At 24.5% G+C, this 15857-nt stretch overlaps 1 protein-coding gene across 1 annotated transcript in view; it reads left to right on the top strand.

Moving 5' to 3' along the window:
- The window catches only part of LOC136083860 (uncharacterized), a 193218-nt gene that overhangs the window by 49509 nt on the left and 127852 nt on the right, over positions 1-15857 (top strand). The window lies entirely within an intron of this gene.

Below are 15857 nucleotides of genomic sequence, written 5' to 3'. Positions count from 1 at the left end.
TTTAAGCCAACAGTTTTCAAGCGACGTCTTACAGTTCTTTCTGATATATTTTTATTATGAACAGCATTAAAGTTAGATGTTATTTCTTGGACTGTTAATCGTCTATTTCGTTTACATAAGAGTATAATTGACTTGTCTTCAGCCTTTGATGTTTTGCAGGGACATCCAGTTCTTTTCCTATCTTTATTTGTACCAGTACATTTAAACCAACGAATAGTATCGCTCACTGTTAATTGCGGTATTTTTAACAACTTTTGAATATATCTAGTAGAATGACCATCTTTTGCCAGAGCAACAGTTGAGGTACGATTTCTATTGATTAATTACATTTCTTTGACATTTTATATTATTTTCTAAAATTTTAGTCTAAAAATAATCAAAACTTTTATAAACTAGAAGTTAAAAAATAATATCAAATTTTTTTCAATATTTACTAAATTTATTAGTTTATTAAATTTATTAATTTATTAATCCAATATATTACATTAACTTCAACGAAGTTATGCTTTGATGACAAAAGAACAGTTGAATTTTATTTATAAATTTTTTACTAAGTATGTTCAAGCATATTTATAATCCAAAAACGAAGAAAACATAGATTTTGCATTTCAATATTAAAAATACATTAGCACATCTTAATTGAATTATTTTATGGCTTATATACAATTTTGAAATTTAATATCAATTATTACAAGTTTATTTAAAACATTAGCACATCTTAATCAAATTAATTTATGACTTATAAAGAATTTTAAAATTTGATATCAATTATAATAGGTAAAAAACTTTTAAAACTTTAAGTGACCGGAAATTTTGCCGGGCAGTGTATATATATTGTAGGAATTGTGTTAATATTTCCAGTAAGAGTGCTCAACACAGTGTTATATAATTGGTAGAGCAAACATAGTGAAAACTAAATAATTATTAAGATATATTTCAATTACATAACTAGAAGTTTTACGCAATAGCAATCATCAGATGTAACAATAACAAAAAAAGTAACGTTACTTTTATATATATATATATATATATATATATATATATATATATATATATATATATATATATATATATATATATATATATATATATATATATATATATATATATATATATATATATATAAATACACTCTCTATATATATATATATATATATATATATATATATATATATATATATATATATATATATTATATATATTATATATATATATATATATATTATTATATATATATACTATATATATATTATATATATATATATATATATAGTTCTATAGAGTGTTGCGTTTGGGAAGCACGGAAGGAAAAAAGTGATTCTTACGCCAACACATACATCACTTTTAATTACTTTTGACATTCGTCCAACATTTGCGTGTTGGACGAAAGTAAAACCATTAAATTAATGACAAATTAATTGTTTTTTAAAAAAACCACAAAAACGCAAATTTAATTGACCAGAATGTTTTTAAAAACATTCTGAATGTTTTTAAAACATTCTGAATGTTTTTAACAATGTAAACAATGTTTTTATTTTTATTTTTTTTAATAAAATGTTTTTAATTTTTTTTAATAAAATGGTTTTATTTTTATTTTTTTTTACTGTAAATCATGCGCGGTGTGTTGCTACATCGACTATCTTATAGCCTGACTCGCAAGAGAGTGCTGCTACATCGACTGACAAATAACCTGACTCACAAGGGAGTGCTGCTATATCGACTGACAAATAGCCTGACTCGCAAGGGAGTGCTGTGACATCGATATATATATATATATATATATATATATATATATATATATATATATATATATATATATATATATATATATATATATATATATATATATATATTTTCCTGATAAGTCTTTATTGATGAAACACAGTGTAAAATTAGAAAAATAATAATAATAAATATATATATATATATATATATATATATATATATATATATATATATATTTTCTCCTGATAAGTCTTTATTGATGAAACACAGTGTAAAATGAGAAAAACAATAGTAATAAATATATATATATATATATATATATATATATATATATATATATATATATATATATATATATATATATATATATATATATATATATATATATATATATATATATATATATATATATATATATATATATCAGTGCATCTTATGAATAAATTGCCCAGCGCAATATCCTGTGTTCATTGATAACATGTTTAATACTTAAACATGTTATCAATGAGCACAATTATGCGCGCTCAGCATCAAGTCATGGGGTCATCCATGGGCCCATCCTTTTTTCATGTGAAGTCTGAGAAATCAGACAAAAAAGCTTTGGTTTTTATATTTATTAATATAAAAACCAAATAACAATAAACAGTACCTGTAACAAATATATTTGTAGGTATTGTTTATTGAAACTTTTTTTTTTTAAACTTTATAAATATACTTATAATATAATATAAATAGACTTATAATATAAGCTTAACCGATTTAAAGATATCAGTGAAAATATTTAGTTTATTAACTTATATTTAACAAAAATATTTGATATTCCAACGTTTTGATGAAAGTTTGGAATTTTACTGAAAGTGTTGCAAGTTTTGATAATTTATTACATGGACTTTTATGCAATTCAAAGTAAAAGTTCTAATTAAGCAAAGTTTTTTGTAAAATGGACCCTAAAAAACTGTACAAGATAGAGAATGGTTTGACTTGACCAGAGGACGATAAATTGAATAGTATGATAAAGTTCAATTAAAATATAAAAAAAAAAACATGCTGAATTTAGCTTCAAATCAAAGAAATAGATCATTTTAATTTAAACTTATGCCACATACATTAAAATTAAAGTACATCTTGCATAAATTTTGCGTGGCGTACGTTATTATGAATATAAAATTTTTATATGAATATCTAAAACTCTTGAAATTATTATATGAATATCTAAAACCCTTGTTGTATAGTGTCTGGTAGTTTCACTTATATACCAAGCATTACAGCTAGGACATACAAATTTATACACAACAAAAGATTTCAGAAAATTAAGTAAAGTAAAATTAAGAAATGTACATAAAAAGTATGCATCATAAGTATAAAAATACGCAATAGTGGTATAAAAATAGTGGTATAAAAAGTATAAAATATAAGTATAAAATAGTGGTATAAATAAGTATAAAAATACGCATAATAAATGGATAATAAATAGTTTAAACTACTCAAAAAATTTTCAATTAACACTGTACAAATAGTTTAAATAAATTATTTAAGTTATATTCACATAAAGAAATACTTTAAACAAATGTAGATGGGACCAGGATCCTATTTATAAATTAGACGAGCCACCACTGGTATGATCAATTCCAAGAAAAAGTATAAAATTTGGTCCGTAATTTACAGTCTTGTTTATAATTGCAGATCTTGTTCGCCTTTCTTTTTGCATAGCTAACTCTATCTTTCTGAGAAATTTAAATGTAATAAACCAAAACTATTGATGTTTGAATTAAGTAAAATTTAAAACTAAGTCTTGTAATATTAATAACATAATTACATAAATCTTGTTCTAAGTTCAGTATTTTTTTCAACATTCCTGTATAAATGCTGTTGATGCTCATGTTTACGCAAACTTTGCGTAATCAAATTTGATTGTAGCACACGTATTATATTCTCTTTGAATTTATTTTTAAGAAATGCCAGAAATTTAAAAAGATGATATTTCAGATTTAAACTAAAAAATTCAAAGTTAGCTTTTTTCATTTGTATGAACCCACCAAGACTCATCAAATCTGAGGTGATGCATGTTGGTCCTAAAGGCTTTTAATGACTATAAAATAAAAAGTTATAGAAATATAATGATTATTTAGCTAAATTAAAATATATTATTGTTATAGGAAGTCTAATTCTGCTTTTAATTTAGGTTACAATAGAAATGTTTGATCTTCTTAAGCACTTTGACTTCTATTGTCAAATAAAAAACAATATGTTAATTGAAAACAGATCGCTCGCTGTCAAATGTTTAGAAGAATTATTAAAAGTTATTACAGAATATGATATTTACCAGGTTGTTTTTAGTATTCATTTTTTAAAGTTTTGAAAATCGATATTATTGAAAATCAATTTTTAAATTTCTCGTATTTCATTTTTTTTTTTTTATTTGCGCTTTATTTTGGTATAATAGTTTTAATGTTTACTGATCTTAGCGTGTAGAGGATAGATCAAACAGTTACCCTTTTTATAACTGGATGGTAGATATGCTGCACTCAACACTTTTAAATTTTCATAATAGGTATGTAAATTTATTATATTTGGGGTATTATAAATGGAAGTATGTATGCACTATGACTAAGTATATTTTTTATTTAATATTTATACTTTATATCGATTTTTTTAGGTTTATATATATATTCTATCTATATATACATATATATATATAAATATATATATATATATATATATATATATATATATATATATATATATATATATATATATATATTATATTCTTTATATTTTATTTGTTATTATTAAAACAAAAGTACAAAAAAAGCATATAATTCAGTTACTATAGCAGACAATATGGGAAGAAAGATCAAGTTGGCCAAAAAGCCATATCAGACTTTTCAAAAAATAAATGAAAAATAAACTATATATGTTTTTATTAATTTTTAAATACTGTTGTTTTTTGAAACATTGTTAATGTGGTTTTGCAGGCAAAAATCTATGTTTATACAGGTAGTTTTAATGGGTTGTACATCATAGGTGACACTGTTTAGAATGTTTACCAAATACTTTACTGTTTAGGATGTTTCATTCAACTCAGGAATGTTTTTTTGTGATGCATGTTTGTTATGAGATACATAAGCTGAAATAATTGATTTTTTTTCGAAATTCAATATATCTTGTGATAGAAAAGAGAAAGTCAACTTGCCCTAAAATATATATTACAAACTATATACATAAATTCATTGTTTCTTTTTAAATTTAGCAAGAATGAAAATGATCAAGTATCAGTTCTAAAAACGATATCTCTGTTTTTGAAGATAGATCACTTAGTAATAGAAAGTTTTCTTAACCAAATCTGGATATTTTGTCTAGATGAGGTAATAAATACAATATTTATTATTGATTTTATGTTGGTTTTAATCATTTTTGCTAATAATAATCACAGTTAAATTTGTATTTGGTAATAATATGCGTTATCGTATTTGTATTTATATTTAAATGTAAAACTGTTTTTAATATTTGCATTTGATTGAAATTTGTTTTCAATTCCATAAACTGGGGTAACTTTTTAAGTTAAGCTTTTTTGGGTTAAAGTTTTTTCAGATCTTTTTTGTTTTTTTTGTTTTGTGAAATTATTTTTGTTGTTGTTGTTGTAATAAGTTACTATTTTTATTATTTTTAACATTAAAATAATTTAGAAAGTTTCTATATGTGATTTTTTTAAAAGATTTGTTTTTATTCTTCTATTTAGCTAAATATTTTCTTCAAGTTCTTTCATTTTATCAAATAGTTTCAATATTTGTTCTTCAAATTTTTAATTACTTCAAATTAAGTTACATAAAAAAAATAAAAGACAAAAAAATTATTTGAAGAAACATTCTTAAAAAAATACAGTAACAATATAAATAATATAGGGTTTATATTGTATTTTTCATATATTTTTCTTTTTATCTTCTTTTTTATGTTCACCTTCCTAAAGCCAAGAAAGTCAGATTGTCTAGGAATCTACTTATTTGTGTTTGCAACCTTTTTTCTAGAATTTAACACCAAACACCAACTATGTTAGATAAAATTTTAATTTGGTTATTATAATTGACATACTTAAAATAAATTTAATTACTTCAAATTAAGTTACAGAATAAAAATAAAAGAGAAAAAGATTTTTTGAAAAAACATTCTTAAAAAATACAATAAAAGTTTAAATAATATAGGGTCTACAGACCTGGCCATTAAATTAGCATAACTGTAAAAAGTTAAGAAAATTTATACTAGCTTGCACATATTCTTGCAAAACATTTTATTTCATCAATGCTATTTAATAATGTATGAGAGTAGATAACAGTTCAGCAAAAAAAATGTCAAAAATTGTGGTTAGCACCAATAATGTCAATAAAATTAATTAATAATGGGTAAAACCACCCTTTACTTTAAGCATTTCACGAATACGGTTTGCCATGCTTGAGACTAGTTTTTACAATAAGCAGGTATGTACACGATCCCTGGGCCACACACTGCTGACTCCTTCAATTATCTGCTGCTTTGTTGTTGGTTTTAACTGGCTGAGTTTACTCTTGGTGATGTTCCACAAATTCTCTATTGGGTTCATGTCAGGCGAATTGCCAGGCCAATCTAGAACAGGCACCTTGTTGTCAGCTAAAAACTTCATGACAGATTTTGCCTTTTGACAAAGGGCACCACCCTGCATAAAGATGCCATCTTTTCTGGTTACCATGTCTTCATTTGTGGTAGCAATCTCTCCTGAAGCACTTTCTTGTGCTGGTCCTGCCTCATTGTTTTCTCCACAATGTAGATACGATCGCAGCCATGTACTGACATAACACTTCAGACCATCACAGACATTGGATGTTTGACACATTGAACCACACAGTCTGGATGAAACTCCTCTTTTACTCTCATTCTCACATAGATTGATCTATCATCCACCACACAAAAACTACTTTCATCGTTAAATGTTACCTTCTCCCAGTCTTCCTCCGTCCAGTCGCGAAGTTGCTTTGCCCATTCATACCACTTTTCATATCGCTTCGATTAAATTCTGCTTCTTTCTTGGTCTTCTTGCCACATATCCACTGTTGAAAAGACATCTCCATATTGATCTATCACTCAATTTTACTCCAGCTTTCTTAAACTGTTTAGCTAATTGAATTGGTGCCTTTTTTTTGTTACTTCTGACCGCTCGTAGTAATGCATGATCGTCTTGAGGTGTTGTCTTTCTTGGCCTTGCACAAAAACAAAAAATTACATTATGATTACACATCTAGCACAGTACATGATTTTGAGTGATATTAAGGATATTAAAATATGAAAAATTTATAAAGTAAATTCGTAGTTAATATACATGTAAATACCAATAGTAATAGTACATGGTAAGGATCTAACTTGAAACTTTTTGCTTATGAAGCAAGCAGTCTACCACATTAAATAATAATAGCTTTAATAAAATGAAATTAGAATTTAAGTGTTTTAAAGTAGTTATTCTTCAGTATTTATGATAATCTGCTAGGTAGTAGATAAGAAGTTGTAAATAAAGTTAATTAAGTTTACATTACATTTTATAAAGTAAAAAAATACTTTTAAAATATTTGTGTTTTTTATTTACCTAAATTACAAATAATCATATTTGAATTTCTAACTGTAATATGGTGTTTAAATTTATATTTGAAAACATTGAATTAATGTTTGAATTTGACAACAACATTAACATTTATATTTAACCCCAAACCTGATGTCATAAATGTTTGGCATGTGTGTGTTTTGGTATATGGTATATATGTTTTAACCAAACATTTATGCCATTTATTTTTGCTTATTTTTTATGCAATAATTAATTTTAGAAATCTGTTTCTGCCACAAAAGAAGCAGAGCTTTTGCTTTGTGAATTACTTACTGTTTACCATAAGTTGCATCAGGTTTGTTATAATAATTATTTATTTTACTAATTACATTAAAAAATGTTTTTACAAATTTTATGTTTAATAATATTTCTATAATAATTTTAATTTGGTTTTTATAATTGACATACTTAAATTGGAAGGTGTGAATTTAAATTTCAAGTTTCATAACGTAAAGATTTTTCTCATTCAATCTAGCAACATAATTTGTAACTGGACCAAATTTTTGTTATTTGAAGGAATCTGATTCATAATTAACTGAGTATTTGTATTTATTAACAAATCTGATTTGTAAGTACCTGAGTGTTTATATTGATTATCAGAATAGGCTTTTTTAGAGATTTCTCAAAAAAAGTATATTATTCAAATGAAGGCTACTGTTAAGTTATCTTAAAAAGAAGTGATATACTTAAGCTTACTAAGAAACTCACTCTTTTAGTTGTTTTTTTAAAGAAAAGAAAAGTGCAGCTTGATAATAAATGACATGCAGATTAAGTTTGTTTTTAAAGAATTACATAATCTAGTGTATACCAGACTACTTGAGTTAAAATTAATTTGATGAATAATGTGTCCCAGAAAAAAACATTTTTTAATACAACTATGTGAACTATGGCAATCTTCTTGATTTTCAGTTGCACACCTTAAAAATATCAGGTTTCCAAAAAATATTTTACTGAAGGTGTTTTGTGTAATTTCTGATGAGGTTGTGGGACTTTTTTACATTTAATGATTGAGACTCTTGATTTTTATGAATCAAAAACTGATTATTTTGTAAAAGTGTTGCTATTATTAGCAATAATAATAGCAATATTTTTATAAAATAATTAAATTAAATATTACAGATGATAAATTCCTTATTATGGTATGCAGGGCTTGAATTAACGCAAAAAAACTCCAATCGCGAAAAAAAAAAAAAAAAAAATTAGACACAACCCCTTCCTCCTCCTTCTCTTCCTTCTCCTCCTCTTCCTCCTCTTCCTCCTCCTCCTCCCCCTCATCACTGATGCCATTTTGCATATAAAATTGCAATAAATTTTGCATTATAAAATTGTATCTTTTCTTCGTTAGTTCGTAATTGTTACTTTTTAAACATAATATCTCTCATATTTAAATATTATCTTATAATTTTCTGGTTTGGCGTAGTTTAAAATAGCGTAAGTAACTGTTATAATTTACAGCTTAAGTTATAGTTTAAAGTTTAAGTTTAAATTATAGTGTAATAATCAAGTTATAATGTAATGAGCAAAGAACATTTTTAATACGAAAGTTATTTGTTTTTACTTAAAACATTTTAACTTTAAAAAGTCAAAGTAAAAAAGTGAAAATAAAAATGAAAACTTTACAATATTTAAACAATATTTAAACCACTTTAATTAGTTATAGAAAGCTATTTAATACATTACATACATAATATTTAATACGTTTATGCTGATGATAAAACTTGTATTTTTTAAAGAGTCTTGTATTAAGAGCTAAAACAACAATAAAACAAACTCGAAAACTGTTTTGACAATATAAAGAGCTTGTGTTGATATAAAACAACTTTGTGTCACTGTTTTATACAGTTTATAACATTAATAACATGAAATTCGTTTAAAATAAAATGAAGTAAATTAATAGAATTATGTTCTTATTAATAAATTAAAACATTGTCATAAGACTTTAAGTTTTTGAAAAATATCCCTATAGACCATACCAGACTATAATCTATAAACTGAACAAGTAAGATTAAAGCTATAAAACTTTAGATACTGCGTTTTTTTCTTTTATTTTTTCTTGATCTATCGTACTATTAAAAATTTAAGTATAATTAATTTTTTCATTCAAATGGTTTTTAAGTTAATGTTTTCATTCCATTTTTTCATTCAAATTGTTTTGCAATTAAAAAGTGAAAGTAAAAAATTTGGTCTAATAAATCAAATCATGTTTCCTTATATTTAAGTATATGCCTAAATTATTTTTTTAGAAAAAAATTTCTTTTAAGATAAGTAAGATAGTTTTTTTTTTTTGATTGGAATTTTTTATATTTAATTTTTGGTTTAACTTTAACAATAATCACAGGTTTAATGTTTGCAAAAGAATGTTTCTACTTTTAAAACTATTTCTAAGAAACAAAAATTATTGAACTTTTCAAAACGCTTACAATTTATGTAAAACTTTCTTTCTCACTTACACTATGTTCCAAATCTTATATTGTTACTGTAGTTAGATATACGTTTAACTTTCAGGAATGATCTTTGCTATGCCACTGGGTTATATGGACGCCACTGCAATAAAATTTATAATTATTGACAGTTAAAATTCTTTTAAATTTTTCCATTTTTTTTTTTTTCAAATTTCAATTGCAAAATTATTTGAATAAGAGGATTTTTGAAAACTAAAATTCTTTTGCTCAAATAGATTTCTTTTTTTTAAATATTCTTAAAAACAACTTGTGTATTTTATAGAAATACTTAATCGTGATATCGCTTCAAATAAAATGAAAATATAAAAAAATGGTATCTCGTTTTTCATATTATTTGAAGCGATATCACGATTAAGTATTTTCTATAAAATACACAAGTTGTTTTTAAGAATATTTAAAAAAAAGAAATCTATTTGAGCAAAAGAATTTTAGTTTTCAAAAATCCTCTTATTCAAATAATTTTGCAATTGAAATTTGAAAAAAAAAAAAAATGGAAAAATTTAAAAGAATTTTAACTGTCAATAATTATAAATTTTATTGCAGTGGCGTCCATATAACCCAGTGGCATAGCAAAGATCATTCCTGAAAGTTAAACGTATATCTAACTACAGTAACAATATAAGATTTGGAACATAGTGTAAGTGAGAAAGAAAGTTTTACATAAATTGTAAGCGTTTTGAAAAGTTCAATAATTTTTGTTTCTTAGAAATAGTTTTAAAAGTAGAAACATTCTTTTGCAAACATTAAACCTGTGATTATTTTTAAAGTTAAACCAAAAATTAAATATAAAAAATTCCAATCAAAAAAAAAAACTATCTTACTTATCTTAAAAGAAATTTTTTTCTAAAAAAATAATTTAGGCATATACTTAAATATAAGGAAACATGATTTGATTTATTAGACCAAATTTTTTACTTTCACTTTTTAATTGCAAAACAATTTGAATGAAAAAATGGAATGAAAACATTAACTTAAAAACCATTTGAATGAAAAAATTAATTATACTTAAATTTTTAATAGTACGATAGATCAAGAAACAAGAAAAAACGCAGTATCTAAAGTTTTATAGCTTTAATCTTACTTGTTCAGTTTATAGATTATAGTCTGGTATGGTCTATAGGGATATTTTTCAAAAACTTAAAGTCTTATGACAATGTTTTAATTTATTAATAAGAACATAATTCTATTAATTTACTTCATTTTATTTTAAACGAATTTCATGTTATTAATGTTATAAACTGTATAAAACAGTGACACAAAGTTGTTTTATATCAACACAAGCTCTTTATATTGTCAAAACAGTTTTCGAGTTTGTTTTATTGTTGTTTTAAAGCTTTATACAAGACTCTTTAAAAAATACAAGTTTTATCATCAGCATAAACGTATTAAATATTATGTATGTAATGTATTAAATAGCTTTCTATAACTAATTAAAGTGGTTTAAATATTATTTAAATATTGTAAAGTTTTCATTTTTATTTTCACTTTTTTACTTTGACTTTTTAAAGTTAAAATGTTTTAAGTAAAAACAAATAACTTTCGTATTAAAAATGTTCTTTGCTCATTACATTATAACTTGATTATTACACTATAATTTAAACTTAAACTTTAAACTATAACTTAAGCTGTAAATTATAACAGTTACTTACGCTATTTTAAACTACGCCAAACCAGAAAATTATAAGATAATATTTAAATATGAGAGATATTATGTTTAAAAAGTAACAATTACGAACTAACGAAGAAAATATACAATTTTATAATGAAAAATTTATTGCAATTTTATATGCAAAATGGCATCAGTGATGAGGGGGAGGAGGAGGAGGAAGAGGAGGAGAAGGAAGAGAAGGAGGAGGAAGGGGTTGTGTCTAATTTTTCGCGATTGGAGTTTTTGCGTTAATTCAAAGTACATACCATAATAAGGAATTTATCATCTGTAATATTTAATTTAATTATTTTATAAAAATATTGCTATTATTATTGCTAATAATAGCAACACTTTTACAAAATAATCAGTTTTTGATTCATAAAAATCAAGAGTCTCAATCATTAAATGTAAAAATCCCACAACCTCATCAGAAATTACACAAAACACCTTCAGTAAAATATTTTTTGGAAACCTGATATTTTTAAGGTGTGCAACTGAAAATAAGAAGTTGCCATAGTTCACATACATATATAAAAAATGTTTTTTTCTGGGACACATTATTCATCAAATTAATTTTAACTCAAGTAGTCTGGTATACACTAGATTATGTAATTCTTTAAAAACAAACTTAATCTGCATGTCATTTTTGTATCAAGCTGCACTTTTCTTTCTTTAAAAAAACAACTAAAGAAGGTGAGCCCTTTGAGTAAGCTTAAGTATATCACCTTCTTTAAGATAACTTAACGTAAAGTTTCTTTTGAAGAATATACTTTTTTTGAGAAATCTCTAAAAAAGCCTCTCTGATAATAAATATAAACACTCAGGTACTTACAAATCAGATTTGTTAATAAATCTGAATACTGAGTTAATTATCGATGATTCCTTCAATTAAAATAACAAAAAATTATTCATCGGTACAAATTCCTCCTGTCTGCTGAGATTGAATGAGAAAAATCTTGATTATGAAACTTGAAATTTAAATTCACACCTTCCAATTTAAGTATGTCAATTATAAAAACCAAATTAAAATTATTATAGAAAATATTATTAGAAACATAATAAAAACATTTTAATGTAATTAGTAAAATAAATAATTATTATAACAAACCTGATGCAACTTATGGTAAACAGTAAGTAATTCACAACAAAACTATGCTTCTTTTGTGGCAGAAACAGATTTCTAAAATTAATTATTGCATAAAAAATGAGCAAAAATAAAATGGCATAAATGTTTCGGTTAAAACATATATACCATATACCAAAACACACACAGTCCAAACATTTATGACATCAGGTTTAGGAGTAAATATAAATGTTAATGTTGTTGTCAAATTCAAACATTAATTCAATGTTTTCAAATATAAATTTAAAGGTTGTTACAGTTAGAAATTCAAATATGATTATTTGTAATTTAGGTAAATAAAAAACACAAATATTTTAAAAGTATTTTTTTACTTTATAAAATGTAATGTAAACTTAATTAACTTTATTTACAACTTCTTATCTACTACCTAGCAGACATAAATACTGAAGAATAACTACTTTAAAACACTTAAATTCTCATTCATTTTATTAAGCTATTATTATTTAATGTGGTAGACTGCTTGCTTCATAAGCAAAAAGTTTCAAGTTAAATATTACCATGTACTATTACTATTGGTATTTACATGTATATTAACTACGATTACTATAAATTTTGCATATTTTAATATCCTTAATATCACTCAAAATCATGTACTAGATGTGTAATCATAATGTAATTTTTTGTTTTTGTGCAAGGCCAAAAAACAACACCTCAAGACGATCATGCATTACTACGAGCGGTCAGAAGTAACAAAAAAAAAGGCACAAATTCAATTAGCTAGAAGAACATTTTAAGAAAGCTGGAGTAAAATTGAGTGATAGATCAATATGGAGATGTCTTTTGGACGGTAGATGTGGCAAGAAGACCAAGAAAGAAGCAGAATTTAATCGAAGCGATATGAAAAGTGGTATGAATGGGCAAAGCAACTTCGCGACTGGACGGAGAGACTGGGAGAAGGTAACATTTAACGATGAAAGTAGTTTTTGTGTGGTGGATGATAGATCAATCTATGTGAGAATGAGAGTAAAAGAGAGTTGTTCATCCAGACTGTGTGGTTCAATGTGTCAAACATCCGATATTTCTGTGTCTGATGGTCTGAAGTGTTATGTCAGTACATGGTTACGATCATTGTGGAGAAAACAATGAGGCAGGACCACACAAGAAAGTGTTCCAGGAAGGAGAGATTGCTACCTGAAGACATGGTAACCAGAAAAGATGGCATCTTTATACAGGTGGGTGCCCCTTTGTCCAAAAGGCAAAATCTGTCATGAAGTTTTTAGCTGACAACAAGGTGCCTGTTCTAGATTGGCCTGGCAATTGACCCTGACATGAAGCCCATGGAGAATTTGTGGAACATCACCAAGAGTAAACTCAGCCAGTTAAAACCAACAAAGCAGCAGATAATTGAAGGAGTCAGCAGTGTGGCCCAGGGATGAAGACATGACTGCTTATTGTAAAAACTAGTCTCAAGCATGGCAAACCGTATTCGTGAAATGCTTAAAGTAAAGGGTGTTTTACCCATTATTAATTAATTTTATTGACATTATTGGTGCTAACCACAATTTTAGACATTTTTTTTGCTGAACTGTTACTGCATTTATACATTATTAAATGACATTGATGAAATAAAATGTTTTGCAAGAATATGTGCAAGCTAGTACTAATTTTTCTTAACTTTTTACAGTTATGTTGAATGGCCAGGTCTGTAGACCCTATATTATTTAAACTTTTATTGTATTTTTTTAAGAATGTTTTTTCAAAAAATCTTTTTCTCTTTTATTTTTATTCTGTAACTAATTTGAAGATAATTAAATTTATTTTACAGTATCTCAATTATAATAACCAAATTAAAATTTTATCTAACATAGTTGGTGTTTGGTGTTAAATTCTCAAAAAAGGTTGCAAACACAAATAAGTAGATTCCTAGACAATCCCAACTAGCTTTTTGGGAAAGATGAACATAAAAAAGAAGATAAAAGAAAAATATATGAAAAATACAATATAAACCCTATATTATTTATATTGTTACTGTATTTTTTTAAGAATGTTTCTTCAAATAATTTTTTTGTCTTTTATTTTTTTTATGTAACTTAATTTGAAGTAATTAAAAATTTGAAGAACAAATATTGAAACTATTTGATAAAATGAAAGAACTTGAAGAAAATATTTAGCTAAATGAATAAAAACAAATCTTTTAAAAAAATCACATATAGAAACTTTCTAAATTATTTTAATGTTAAAAATAATAAAAATAGTAACTTATTACAACAACAACAACAAAAATAATTTCACAAAACAAAAAAAACAAAAAAGATCTGAAAAATTTTGACCCAAAAAAGCTTAAACTAAAAGTTACCCAGTTTATGGAATTGAAAACAAATTTCAATCAAATGCAAATATTAAAAACAGTTTTACATTTAAATATAAATACAAATACGATAACGCATATTATTACCAAATACAAATTTAACTGTGATTATTATTAGCAAAAATGATTAAAACCAACATAAAATCAATAATAAATATTGTATTTATTACCTCATCTAGACAAAATATCCAGATTTGGTTAAAGAAAACTTTCTATTACTAAGTGATCTATCTTCAAAAACAGAGATATCGTTTTTTAGAACTGATACTTGATCATTTTCATTCTTGCTAAATTTTAAAAAGAAACAATGAATTTATGTATATAGTTTGTAATATATATTTTAGGGCAAGTTGACTTTCTCTTTTCTATCACAAGATATATTGAATTTCGAAAAAAAAATCAATTATTTCAGCTTATGTATATTTCATAACAAACATGCATCACAAAAACATTCCTGAGTTGAATGAAACATCCTAAACAGTAAAGTATTTGGTAAACATTCTAAACAGTGTCACTATGATGTACAACCCATTAAAACTACCTGTATAAACATAGATTTTGCCTGCAAAACCACATTAACAATGTTTCAAAAAACAAAAATAGTATTAAAAATTAATAAAAACATATATAGTTTATTTTTCATTTATTCGAACTTCTGGCTTTTTGGCCAACTTGATCTTTCTTCCCATATTGTCTGCTATAGTAACTGAATTATATGCTTTTTTTGTACTTTTTGTTTTAATAATAACAAATAAAATATAAAGAATATAATATATATATATATATATATATATATATATATATATATATATATATATATATATATATATATATATATTTATATATATATATGTATATATAGATAGAATATATATATAAACCTAAAAAATCGATATAAAGTATAAATATTAAATAAAAAATATACTTAGTCATAGTGCATACATACT

Source organism: Hydra vulgaris, chromosome 08 (genome assembly GCF_038396675.1).
Source record: "Hydra vulgaris chromosome 08, alternate assembly HydraT2T_AEP".
Lineage (NCBI taxonomy): Eukaryota > Metazoa > Cnidaria > Hydrozoa > Anthoathecata > Hydridae > Hydra > Hydra vulgaris.
This window is presented reverse-complemented; position numbering and strand designations above follow the sequence as displayed.